Raw genomic sequence first — 14375 nt, 5'->3', positions numbered from 1 at the left:
AGCGTTCTTCAGCCCCCGCATCTAGCTATCCCGGCCCCATCTCTCTCCTCCTCTGGAATCCAGGAGGTGTTCTCCGCCCTCTCCTCCTCTGGACCCCCGGAATCCGGGCCCTCGGGCCCCCAGCCCCCTCCTCCGAGGATTCGGGAGTCTGGATCCCCAGCCCCCTCCTCCTCCAAGAACCCAGAAAGCCAGGCCGCGGCGGCCTCCTCCTTCTGGGACCCTGGGTCGGGGCCCCAGCCGCCCCCCCGCCCACCAAGCCGGCTTTCCGCAGACTCACGGCTCCGGGGCTCCCGCGTCGGAGGGCAGGGGCTCCCCGGCCAGCCCCCAGGCCGCGCCGAGCCGGGCCCGCCGCCGCCCGCTCTCCATCCTCTCCCCGCCTCCGCCGCCCGACGGCCTCTCCCCTTCCTCCCGGCGGCCTCGCCATCCTCCTTCCCTCCTCCCGACTCCCTCCGGCCAGCGTCTCCGCCTCGGACCCCGCGGGCCGGCCCCCTCCCCGGGCGCCCCCGCCCCGGCCCCTCCCCGCCGCCGGGCCCGGCCCGGCCTGCCTCCCTCGGCCCCGGAGCTGGCCCCGGTCCAGGGGAAAAAATTCCATCCAGCCCCGGGGAGGAGGCGCGGGCGGGGGAGGGAGCGCGCGGGGAGGCCGGCCGGGAGCGTGACGCAGGGCGGAGGGAAGGGACAAAAGGGGCCGGGGCGGCGGGGCGCCGCGCTCCACTTCTCCCTCCCTCCGCCTCCCGCGGCCGGCCCGGCTCTCCCCTCTCCGCTTCCTCCCGCGCCCTCCACCTCCGCTCGCTCACCTTCTCGCCGCGGCCGCCGCCTCCCGCGCGGCGCAGTCTCCTCCTGGTCTCTCGGTCTCTGGGTCTCTCGGTCTCTGTGTCTCTCCTCTTCCTCCTCCCCAGCCGCAGCGGGGGTCTGCTCCCCTCCGCGCTCTCCCCCTTCCTGCCCTCCCAGCCTCCTTCTCCTCCCTCCGCTTCGGTTCCCCCCGCCCGCTCCCCGCACCAGGGCCCCAAAGGTGAATCCGACCCATATCTGCCCTTGCAGACGGAGCTCACAGTCTGATGGAGGAGACGGCCCCAGACGCAGACAGTCCCAATCCAGGGCGATCGGGGTATGACAGAGCCAGAGGCCAGCGGCTGTGGGAGCCCAGGGGCGGAAGGAATCCTTGCAGCTGGAGACAGCCGAACGGACCTCCGAGAACCGGGAGAAGTCAGATCTGGATGGCCGAGAAGGGGGCTGGCCGCAGCAAGGGCGTTGCAGGCAGAGGCTCGAAGGCAGGGAACCGGGGGGCGATTCCGGGGGGACCGCAAAGCAGTCAAGTCGGCCTGGAGCCTTCGAGGACAGGAGCCGAGGAGCTCCGAAGATGCGGTTGAGGTGGTGGGCGGGGCCAGGCTCTCGAGCGTTTTGAAGGCCAGGCTGGGAACTTTCTCCTGGGGGTGACCGGGAGCCATGGAGGGTTATGGTCAGATCTGGGCGTCAGAGAGTCCCCTCTGGGGCCCGGTGGGGGATGGATGCCGGGGGGGCGGGTGAGGATGCCCGATCTGGGGCTGGGACCTGCGGACATAAAGGAGGGGGCGGGGCAGAGAATGTGAGGAGGCAGGAAGGACTGGGCACGGACGGACTGTGGGGGTGACGGGGCGGGAAGAGGTGAAGAAGATGTACCAACCAGGAGTCTGGCCCAGGAACTGAGGGAACAGAAGTTGTTCCCAACTGGGAGTCGGTAGGAAGAGGGGACAGGAGAGGATGGGTGATATGCGCGACTTGGAACTTCATGGACCCTTGGGCCAGGGGACATTTGGGGAAGACATTCAGACAGTGGTGGGTATAGGGTTCTGGGGCTCCAACAGTGGAGAATGCATTTCCCTTCCACCCTGTCCCCCAGCCACCTGGTACTCGCTGGAGACAGCTTATGCTTACCAATTTCCTGTGTATCTTTTCAAACGAGTTCTGTACAGCTGTGCCCATAGATTATGCCACCCCCTTCTTTCTTTGGCCCCAGCTGGGGTCACAGTATCCCACACTTTGCTTTTTTAACACTCTATCTTGAAGATCCTTCTCTACCCACGCTTAGAGAGCTAACTCTTTCGTTTTAGGGGCTGTGTAGTATTCCATTGCATAAATTTATTTATCCAGTCAGTCAATTGGGAGATTTATCTTCTTGCGGACAAAAACTAATACTGATGCATATGTAAATTACTTTTTTTTTTTTACTGATTTCTTCCAATGCACTTAAGCCTCTGAACTCAGATATTTGATAAATACCCACTTCAAGGTCTTCTAAATTTTGTTATTCATTATTAATGATAGGAACAATAATGATGACAACACATAATCTTTATTGAATGTCTAGTTTGGGACCAGCAGTGGGCTGGGTATTTGTTACACATTAGATCATTCAGTCATCGCAGCAATTACTATTGGAATTGTTTTATCTCCGTGTAAGGAGAAGGGAACTGAGGTCCTACGTAGTGAGTTAGCCAGACTTACGAAGTGAATGACAAAGTCAGGATTTGAACCCAGGCCTCTCTGACTCCAAGTTCCATGCCTTTTCTTTGGAGGTGAGCGGCCTCTGCAAAAATATGTACCTTACTTGAGATTAGTTATTTGGTTCATGTTAGACTTACCATGCACACAAACTCACACAGGATAAAAAAGACCTTTTGTCGGACCCTGCACCTTGATTTAGTATCCAGAATTACTGTCACTCTACATTTACCACAGATGCCCTGTAGTCCGGACAGGACGGTAACTGCACTACCCTGCTGTCTCCTTGTCCGGGCTCTGATCCTGTCATGTTGTGATTTTCGGTGTCTGGGTCTGGCTCTGGGAATTCACTGAGGGCACCATCTAGGTCTGAGTCATCTCTGTGTCCTCACTCTCACCCAGCATAGGGTGTGGCTAAGAGCAGGGGCCTAGGAAAATGTTTGGTAATGAATGGAGGGATGGGTGAATAACAAATGGCTTTACGGGTTAGGTTGGGACTTGCTTAAGCCTCTGGGATAAAAGAACATAATTCCCATTAGTTCCCGAACCATAAGGCCCCCATTCCCATTGGTTAGTGAGTCACAGGAACCACTGTCTCCATCATTCTCTGATATACAGAGTTCACAAATCCCTTGGCAACTAAGACTCAGCTGATGCAATTCCCATCAGTCGCTGAGACTCAGGACCTACTGTTGCCCTCAGCACCCCCACCCCGGACTTGGGACCCATCAACCCTGGAGGCACAAGGGCCCTATTCTCATCAGACATTGGCACACAAGTACCGTCATTCTTTTTTTTTCTTTTAAGATTTTATTTATTTATTCATGAGAGACAGAGAGAGAGAGAGAGAAGCAGAGGGAGAAGCAGGCTCCCAAGGAGCAGGGAGCCCGATACGGGACTCGATCCCGGGACCCTGGGATCATGACCCCAGCCGAAGGCAGATGCTCAACTATCTGAGCCACCCAGGCGCCCGTACCGTCATTCTTATTAATCCCCGATACGGAACATCCATAATTCCTATACCCCTAAAATACAGGGACCACCATTCCCATCAACTCCTGAGATACAAGTTTTGCCATTCTTATTATCCCTTGGAACAGTGTGCCCGTGGAAAATAGAAACATCCCACCCATCATCACAAAATCCATCCCCAAGTTCCCAGAACAGGAACTGTTAGCCAGGAAGATACCTGCCTTGAAGTAGGTCTGAGTCAAGGACTCACTGATTATTACTATAGAAAGAAGGCCTCGGGTCATGAAGAACATCAAAGTAGCAGAGAATCCTTCCACATGAAGGATCAATCCCAAACCCGAGATAATCCTGCAGTACCACCAGAAAATCCTTCCACATGGGGGTTAAACTCCAAACTCAAGATAATCCTAGAGTGCCACTTAATCTCCACAGGTGCAATAATCCTCAGACTGGCAGAACATCCAAAATACCAGATGATCCAAATGTAACACATGTTCCCAATGCACCAGTAAATAATCCTAGATGGGCACTTGCCCCTTGTAGGAATTGGGGACAGGGGACCTTTACTGTGTGTGTGTGTGTGTGTGTGTGTGTGTGTGTGTGGTGGGTGTGGAGAAGACAAAGCTTGGTCCCTTTATTAACCCTTTCCTGGACGGGGGGGGGGTAGGAAAAATGGGTGTGAATTTTGGGGAGAGTTTCATCTGAATAGTGAAGGGCTCTCAGCTGCTCTGCTCTTTGCATTTCTGCAAAAGGTAGGGAAGGTGGTTCTGAGGCTCAAGGAGACAAGTGGATGGGTAGTTTTTTCAAGCCCCTCAGCTGCCATCCACTTCCCCTTCCTCAGGTAATAGAGCCTCTTTCCTGTGAGAAATCCACTCTCCATGACTCTAGTAAGAATGTTCTAGCACTGAGGGCGCCTGGGTGGCTCAGGTCATGATCCCAGGGTCCTATGACTGTGACTGAGCCCCGCATTCGGCTGCCTGCTCAGCGGGAAGCCTGCTTCTCCCTCTCCCTCTCCCCCTGCTTGTGTTCCTTCTCTTGCTGTGTCTCTTTCTGTCAAATAAATAAAATCTTAAAAAAAAAAAAAAGAAAAGAAAAAAATGTTCTAGCACTAATGCTTCCTCCCTCAAAACATGTGGTCTGGGCATGTGACCCAACACAGGCCAATCAGAACATTCATTCGTTTGTGGCCCCCATCCCCCCAACAGAACTGATTAAAATCCAAGATTTTACATTTTTATCCTTTTTAAGATTTTATTTTTAAGTAATCTCTACACCCAACGTGGGGCTCAAACTCACAACGCTGAGATCAAGTCTCACACCCCACTGACTGAGCCAGCCAGGCGCTCCTTTACTTTTTTATCTTGACACCTTATTTTTTTTAAAAATTGTTTATTGTTATGTTAATCACCATACATTACATCATTAGTTTTTAATGTAGTGTTCCATGATTCATTGTCTGTGCATAACACCCAGTGCTCCATGCAGAACGTGCCCTCCTCAATACCCATCGCCGGGCTAACCCATCCCCCCACCCCCCTCCCCCCTCCCCTCTAGAACCCTCAGTTTGTTTTCCAGAGTCCATCATCTCTCATGGTTCCTCTCCCCCTCCGATTTACCACCCTCCATTCTTCCCCTCCTGCTATCTTCTTCTTCTTCTTTTTTTTCCTTAACATATATTGCCTTATTTTGACACCTTATTTTATGTCTCCTAAAATATACAAGCATTTGTACACACATATAGTGTTTTTGTTTTCCAAGAACAGAATTATACTGTGTATAGCAAGGTGTTTAAGAGCAGATTCTGAAGCCAGGTGCCTGGGCTTGAACCCTGGCTCAGCCATTTTTCTAGCTGTGTCTCTTTATGCCTCAATTTTGTCAAAACCCTGAAATGGGTATGATAATTAATAGTACCTACATCACAGGGTATATGAAGATTAAATATACAATATATACAAAGTGCTTAAGACAGTGTCTGGCACATAGTAAGCCCATAGAAGAATTATCTGTTGTTATCCCTACAAAAAAAATAGCTAGCTCTGTAATTTCTGCATACACATGCACAGCAGTTTACAGAAACAGAACAATTTATACTAATGGAAATATTTTTACTACATTCTTCCTCCTCCCCTCCCCTTTCTTTCTTCTTTGCTTGCCTTTTCTTGACTTTTCCCTTCTGGTCCACTCCCCAGGTGCCTCTCCACTCTGCATCCCGAATGGTATGGTATCTGTTGTAGATTGAATTATGCGCCCACCTACATCTGTTGAAGTCCTAATGCCCAGTACCTGTGAATGTGACCTTATCTGGGAGTTTTTACAGATGCAATCAAATTAAGATGTGGTCATACTGGAATAGGGTGGGCCTTAAATCCAATGGCTGGTATCCCTGTAAGGAGAAGAAGGTTTGAAGATACAAAGGACGTACAGGGAAGAAGGCCATATGATGAGGGAGGCAGAGATCAGGAAGATACATCTGCAAGCCAAGGAATGCCAAGGATTGCTGGCAACCACGGGAAACCGGAAGAGGTCAGGAAGGAGCCTTCAAGGGCGCCTGGGTGGCTCAGTCAGTTAAGCATCTGCCTTCAGCTCAGGTCATGATCTCAGGGTCCTGGGATTGAGCCCCATGTTGGGCTCCCCGCTCAGCGGGGAGTCTGCTTCTCCCTCTCCCTCTAACCCCCACTTGTGCTCTGCCTCTCTCTCCAATACATAAATAAAATCTTTAAAAATAAATAAATAAAATAAAATTCTACCTCATTTATTAAAAAAAAAAAGGACAGAGCCTTCAGAGGGAGCTGACACCTGATATCCAACTTCCGACCTCCACAACCACGAGAGAGTAAATTTCCGTTGTTTTAAGCCACCCAGTTTGAGGTAATTTGTTATGGAAATCCTAGGAAAGCAAATCATATCCATGTTAATCTGTCTTTCCATACTAGGTGCTTAAGTAAACACACACGTGCCCACGCATGTGCATATACGTGTATGTATATATTTGGTTTGTGTTAAAATTCCACTCTGGCCTCTGCATTTGTTCAAGTTTTTCTATTTGACTTCAGCCTTCCTTCAGTCTTTTGAAGGTTGAAGCACTGAATGCCAGATTGAAGGTTATGCCTGGTGTCTCTGAACTTGTGTGCATGGATTCTCTGAACTCATGGATTCCATGAGTATGTGATCAGTTGGGTTACCATCACATCTAACCAGCATAATAGCATGAGGGATATTGAACAAGCCAGGTGGTTCCTGTCTAATTTAAGATCTTAAGAGTCACTTTCAAATTTGAGCATCCTGGTGTAACGTGGAGTGAAAATCTTGTGTGTGCATTCAAGGTTAAAATTTTATCAGTCAGCTGAAGTGTGTGTGTGTGTGTGTGTGTGTGTGTGTGTGTGAGTAATTACATAATTACAGGAGTAAGACGCTGAAATAATTAATGATGATTGTGAAAGCCTGTAGGCTGTAGGTTGGGTTTTCAGGAAAAGGACTCTGAAAAAGAAATTAGGGTTTAGGATATTCACTGGGACTGCTCTCAGGTTCAACAGCCTGAAGGGGGTAGGGGGAGGGAGAAGCTGAACTATGATACTTCAGCGGGTCCCATAGGCAGTGCTAGAGCTGAATGCCCCCAGGCACTGTCTCAAACTTGGGGCAAGGGGACCAGGCCTTTATATTACACATTAACCAGGTGATGGATGTGGGCTGCCCCCAGGAAGGGGTTGTGACTGTGGGTGAGGCAGCTCCTTTTCCCTGAGGACAATCTCCTGGTGGGGGGCGGCGGGGAGAGCAGGAGGACACACTCCGCTTCAAGACCTCAGCACCCCCAGCAGCATCCTGAGACGGGAAATCTGTCCATTACACCATGCCTTTTACATGCCCAAAACAAATCCTGCGAATTTCCGTGTAATTATACAAATCAGGAAATAGAGCGAGTGTGTTGGTGTGAATATTAAAGGTGTTTTATTTAGATACCATTAGGAAGACAATTTTCTCCTCTTGGGATTGACAAATCTAAAACGTAAATAATAATAGAGGCAAAACGGCAAAGATCAGATTGGAAATTCAGAGACTTTTTTTTTTTTTATGGCAGGCAGCCTTCTTTGTAGAATTGTTTTGTATTCTACCATTCATACTATTAAAAAAATCTTTAGTAACTATAGTTGATTTTTCTAGATTTGTATTTTAAAAAAATATACTTAACACTCGTGAAGATGAATTTTGAAGATTTTATTTATTTATTTATTTATTTATTTATTTATTTATTTGACAGAGAGAACTTGAGGAACAGAGGAGGAGGGAGACAGACAGACAAGCGGACTGCATGCTGAGACTGTCACAGGGGCTCCATCTCAGGACCCTGAGATATTGACCCTGAGATCTTGACCTGAGCTGAAACCAAGAGCAGAGGCTTAACCGACTGAGCCACCCAGGCACCCGATGAAGATGAATTTTAAAGTTTGAAACTTTGCTGAGTTAAATTTCTTGAGGTAGAAATAAAACTCCAAAACCATGTATAACAACTTTTATGATAAAACATCTTTGAACCAGACATAATAATGAATGCAAAGAGCACTGGAAAGATAGGAAAGTGTTAGAAATAAGATGCCTGAAATACATGTTGTTCTCACTAATCAAACTTCAAAACAACATATTTTATAAGAATAGTTTTGAAAGATTTTGTATAGGTATATTCCAAGCTGCTTTTGACCAGTGAGCATTTGCTTACTCTAATTAGGAAAACAGCTCCTGGAATGAAGGGAACATAAACAAAGTGGTACCGCGTTAGTGCCAGGGCAAGTGGAAAAGCAAACCTAGACCCCCTCTGGAGGAAGGTACTTAAATCCCAAAAGGAAAATGATCCCAGAGCAAGAACATGGTAAAGGTATAGATGTATCAGTCAGAATCTCAGTAGGAAACTGATGCACTGTTAGGGGCCCAATTAAACATAAACTAATAAAGGTATAACTAGTTACAGAGGTGTGGCAGGATTAAGAGGTCCAGTAAGGAATGATGAGAGATCCTGTACAAGCAATAGTGGGGAGCTATTACCACCCCCAGACCACTTTAAATTAATTAACACATAAATATTTTGAAATTTTCTCCATTTTAATTTCTATTTATTTACTTATTTTCTGAGAGAGAGAGAATGCAAGTGGGGGTGGGGAGGGGCAGAGGTAGAGGGAGAGAGAGAATGCTAAGCAGCCTTCACACTCAGCGTGGAGCCAGCCACAGGGCTCTATCTCATGACTCTGAGATCATGACATAAGCCAAAATCAGGAGTGGGACACTGAACTGACTGAGCCACCTCTAGTAAGGCAAGTATTCATAGATACAACCTGCATAAGCAAGAGCTCTTGGGGTTCGCAATACTTCTTTTTTCATAGTGTAAAGGAGTCCTGAAACTAAAAACTCTGGGAACTGCTTCCCTACAGATACTTTGCACAGTTACACCAGATGTACATGTGAGAATGTTCACAGCAGGGCGCCTGGGTGGCTCAGTTGGTTGGGCGACTACCTTCGGCTCAGGTCATGATCCTGGAGTCCCGGGATCGAGTCCTGCATCGGGCTCCCCGCTCGGCGGGGAGTCTGCTTCTCCCTCTGACCCTCTTCCCTCTCGTGCTATCTATCTCTCATTCTCTCTCTCTCAAATAAATAAATAAAATCTTTAAAAAAAAAAAAAAAGAATGTTCACAGCAGCTTCATTTGTCATGGTACCAATCTGGAAGCAATCCAAATGTCCACTTAGAATCAGATGGATAAGCAAGTGCAGCTAGGAAAAGAAATGAACTACGTAGACAACTCTCACACACAAAATGTTGGAGAAAATAAGATATAAAAAAAATATATAGTCTTGTTTCATATAAATAAATATCTATACTTGAAAACGAGCAAAGAAACCTACATAAGGGTGCCATTAAAAAGAAGAGTGAGGTCAAGATTATAAAAAAGTTAGAATGTTGCCAACTTCTGGAGGGACGGAGGACTTATCATTGAGGAAAACACATGGAGGAGATTCTGAAATATTGTGTATATTTCATTTCTTGACCTATGTGAGAATAGGAATGTTTATTTTAAAATTACTCATGATATGTGTATGAATACATTTGTTTCATGCATTTTTAGGTTATACTTCACCAAAAATATAGCTGAGAGCAACCATCTTAAGTCTGCATCTGAAACTGTTGAGAAAGCAGCAAAGACTCAGCTTGTGGTTCACCTTTAATGAAATTACATCATCGCTTTTGACCAAATTTTCCTGAACAGGAAGTAATCCTTTATTTTAATCACTTTCTCTTAGTGAGGAAGGAAAGCTTAATAACCTGGTGGGGAGATCACCATCACGGGGATCCTTTACTGGCAAAGTGAGCATTTATTTAGTATCAGAACTGGGCAGTATGGTGAACAGAGAAAAAAGAAATAACAGCTAAAAATGCCGAGAAATCATTGTTCCCATGCTCTAATGTTAAAATGTTAAAGTTAGACCACCATGCAGTTTTAATTTTAACTCTTTATGTTGAACTACTTTTAGTGTTTTGAAAAGTTGTAAAAATAGTACCGAGAATTCCCACATACTCCTCTTACTTTCCCTAAAGTTGACTTCTTATATAACTGGTGCCAAGAATGCACAATGGAGAAAGAATAATCCCTTAAAAATGGTGTTGGGAAAATTGAATATCCACATGTAAAATAATGAAATTGGACACTTATCTCATGCCCCACACAAAAATCACTTCAAAATGGGTTGAAGACTTAAGCATAAGACCTGAAACTATAAAGCTCCTAGAAGAGAACATGGGGAAAAGCTTCATGACATTGGCCTTGGCAATCATTTCATGGATATGACCCCAAAATTAAAAGTAGAATTATCTATTATCCAGCAATCTCACTTCTAGACATTTATCTAAAAATACTGAATTGGGATCTTGAAGAGTTATTTACTCTCATGTTCACTGCAGCATTATTAACTATAGCCAAAATGTGGAAACAACCTAAATATTCATTGACAGGTGAATGGATAAAGAAAAAAACCTGTGGTATATACATATGATGGGATATTATTCAGCTTTAAAGAAAGGAAATCCTGCAATATGCAACTAAGTGGATGAACCTTGAGGACATGATGCTAACTGAAATAAGCCAGTCACAGAAAGACAAATACTGGATGATTCCACTTACATGAGGTATCTGAAATAGTCAAATTCATAAAATCAAACAGTGGAATGATGGTTGCCAGGAGATGAGGAAGGAGGAAATGGAAAGCTATCAACTGACATAAAGTTCAGTTAAGCAAGATGAATGAGTTCTGGAGATCTGTGGTACAACCAACCCTACCTACAGTCAACACCACCTACAGTCAACACCACCTACAGTCAACACCACTGTATTGCACACTTAAAAATTAGTTAAGAGGGTAGATCTCATGTTCAGTTTATTGCAATAAAATAAAAAAATCTCAAAACTCAGGAAATTAACACTGGTTCAGTACTATCAACATTACTATAGACTTTTATACAATAAATTTATTTTTTTCTTTTTTAAAGATTTAATTATTTATTTGAAAGAGAGAGTGTGCAAGTGGCGGGGGGAGGGGCCAAGGGAGAAGGAGAGAGAGAATCTCAAGCAGACTCCCCACTGAGTGCAGAGCTGAGGCAGTTTGATATCACAACTGTGAGGTCATAACCAGAGCCAAAACCAAGTCAGACGCATAACCAACTGCACCCGTCCAGGCCCCTCTCTAATTCTTTTTATTTTTAATTAAAATAAATGTTTTATGGGTCGCCTGTGTGGCTCAGTCGTTAAGTGTCTGCCTTCGGCTCAGGTCATGATCTCAGGGTCCTGGGATCGAGCCCCGCATCGGGCTCCCTGCTCGGCAGGAAGCTTGCTTCTCCCTCTCCCACTCCCCCTGGTTGTGTTCCCTCTCTCTCTGTGTCTCTCTCTGTCAAATAAATAAATAAAATCTTTTAAAAAACTAAATTAGAAAATGTTTTATTCTCTTTCAGAGGGAGGAGGGGCAGATGGAGAAGGAGAATGTTAAACAGGCCCCATGGGGCTCAATCTCAGGATCCTGAGATCATGAATTGAGCTGAAATCAAGCGTCGGATGCTCAACCACTCAACCGACTGAGCCGCCCAGGTGCCCCTCTAATTCTTTTTCTAATTAGGTTTGTAGTTTCTTTATAATCCTCATCCAATGAGAATCATTGTCAAAACATTAATTTACTTAAAATAACAACGATAAATCCATACATCTTAAAACAGTTAATATATTTAATGAAAAACACATATTTTCAAAAACAAAAATCAGTGTAAATAGATATTGTTTTACATTTTTGCGAGTCTCTTTAATACTTGACTTAATGGGAGATAACTGAATTCTCATACCTGCTTCTTTTTTTAAAAAAATATTTTATTTATTTATTTGAGAGAGAGAGAGTGAGAGAGCATGAGAGGAGAGAGGGTCAGAGGGAGAAGCAGACTCCCCGCTGAGCAGGGAGCCCGATGTGGGACTCGATCCCGGGACTCCAGGATCATGACCTGAGCCAAAGGCAGTCACTTAACGAGCTGAGCCACCCAGGCGCCCTCTCATACCTTCTTCTTTACTCAATTTGTTGTGATATGCTTTTTTTTATTTGCCTTGTATTCGGTGGTGTTAGTGTATCAGAGTTTATTCAGCCATTATTCAGTTGATGAACATTCAGTTTGTTTCCAGTTTTGTGGGTTTGGTTTGGTTTTGTTTGCTACTGTAAATAATGCTACCATAAACATCCTTGTATGCTCATCCTTATGTGTTCCTACTTCTGTCTCAGTGGGATCGATTCTCTGGATTGGGTTGGTTGAGATTAAGTGAAGGTGTAGATGTAATGCTAATGGATGATTCTGTATTGTTTCCACACATAAGGATAGTTTTTCCTCACCTTCACACCAGCTGAGGGTGTTCCATTCCTTGTATTTTGCCGTCTAACGTGACATCTTGTTTTTACTCAGATATGCACTTTTCAAACTTCTGATTAATTTGAGCATTTGTTTCATATTTAGCTTTTTGGATTTGCTTTTCTATGAATTCTCTATTCTCATTCTTTGCCCATTTTCTATTGGCTTATCTTTTTTTTTTCATCTTGTAGGAATATAGATCTTGATTTTTTTATCAGCCATCAGTATTGAAAAATTTACTATCCATGACCCTTAATACACTGATTATGGTTTTGGTACATTTTACCATTCAAAAGGTTTTATTTTTTTTTAAGTCTTAAGTTTTATTTCATTTCATTTCATTTTTTTTAAAGATTTTATTTATTTATTTGACAGAGAGAGACACAGCGAGAGAGGGAACACAAGCCGGGGTGGTGGGGGGGGCGTGGGAGAGGGAGAAGCAGGCTTCCTGGGATCATGACCTGAGCCGAAGGCAGACACTTAACGACTGAGCCACCCAGGCGCCCCTCATTTTATTTTTTTAAAGTTTTTATTTAACTGCCAGTTAGTTAACATACAGTGTAATATTAGTTTCAGGTGTAGAATTTAGTGATTCAACACTTCCATACAACACCTGGGGCTCATCACAATAAGTGCACTCCTTAATCCCCATCCCTTATTTAGCCCATGCCCCCCAACCCCTTCCCCCTGGTAACCATCAGTTTGTTGTCTATAGTTAAGAGTCTGTTTCTTGGCAAAAGTTTGTATACCCATATAGCCACATGACTATCCCCCCACCCCCCAGAGCTTTTGGGTTTCCTGCTTAAGAAAGTTACCTCCACAGCTCCATAATTGCCTTGATTTTCTTCTAATACTTTCATGACTTTTAAAAAATGTTTAATTCTGGCATGCCTCTTTGTATGTGGTATGAGCTAAGATGGGAGTCCAGCTTTATTATATTTTCAGATAGGTCTGTTTAGCCGAGGCATGTTTGTTAAATAAACTCTTCTTTCTCGTTTGAATAGGACTATCATAATTGTCATAGTTAAAATTATCATGCAGACTTGAATCTACTGTGGATTCTTTACTGTGTCCTTTGATCAACTTTTCTATTCTTATTCCAATAGTATACTAATTTGATAACATTAGACTTATAGTATATTCTTATGCCATGTGAAAACAAACAAATAAGCAAACACCCTTCATTACTTTTCTAAGAGATTTGGTAAATGATCCAAAGAGAAAGGATCCTACTTGCTCTGTCATCGTAGATTTGTAGGAACCATATATGCCTGGACCAGCCTGTGTCCACCCTCCTGAGCTTCAGGGGAAGAAACTGTCTCTAAATAATAAATTGAGGATCATTTAAATAAATGTGGAGAACGAGCTTCTTGCCATTCCAGTCTCTACAGCAGGAGGTGTGAACAGTTAAGGGGGCAGAGAACAGCTGTGGGGCAACCAGCCCACGGTACCAGCCCCACTATAAATGATGAACTTCAACCTGGTAAACATTAATCTACTTACCTGTTGGACTCAGAGTAAGACAATGATGGGGATTGTTGTCACAGAACAAAAGTATTATAAGTCATTCGCCTTTAAGAATAATATACTGACAAAAATTGGGAAGAATGAAAGACGAAAAGTGGTAGAAGAACATAGATCTCCTAAGTTTTTACAGGTGGAGTAAAATGAAACATTAAAGTAGATCAAACAATAGGAGGATGAATATTTGAAGATATAAAAGTAAAACCCAGAAGAACTAAGAAAAACAGCAAAATCAACTAAAATTGGGTATGGAGGGGATAAGAGGAAGTGGAAAGATTCTAATTTTGTCATTGCTCACAGTGAAGAAAGACCACACACACACACACACACACACACACACACACACACACACCAGTGCAAACAAAACACGGACCGTATTGTGAAATATAATTTCAAAAGAAGCAATAAAAACAGAAAGCATAACATTAAAATGCTGATAAAACTAAGGTCAAGGGGCGCCTGGGTGGCTCAGTCGTTAGGTGTCTG

The sequence above is a fragment of the Zalophus californianus genome, chromosome 17, assembly GCF_009762305.2.
Source record: "Zalophus californianus isolate mZalCal1 chromosome 17, mZalCal1.pri.v2, whole genome shotgun sequence".
NCBI classification, from domain to species: domain Eukaryota; kingdom Metazoa; phylum Chordata; class Mammalia; order Carnivora; family Otariidae; genus Zalophus; species Zalophus californianus.
The sequence above is the reverse complement of the archived record's forward strand: the minus strand, read 5'-3'. Positions refer to the sequence as shown.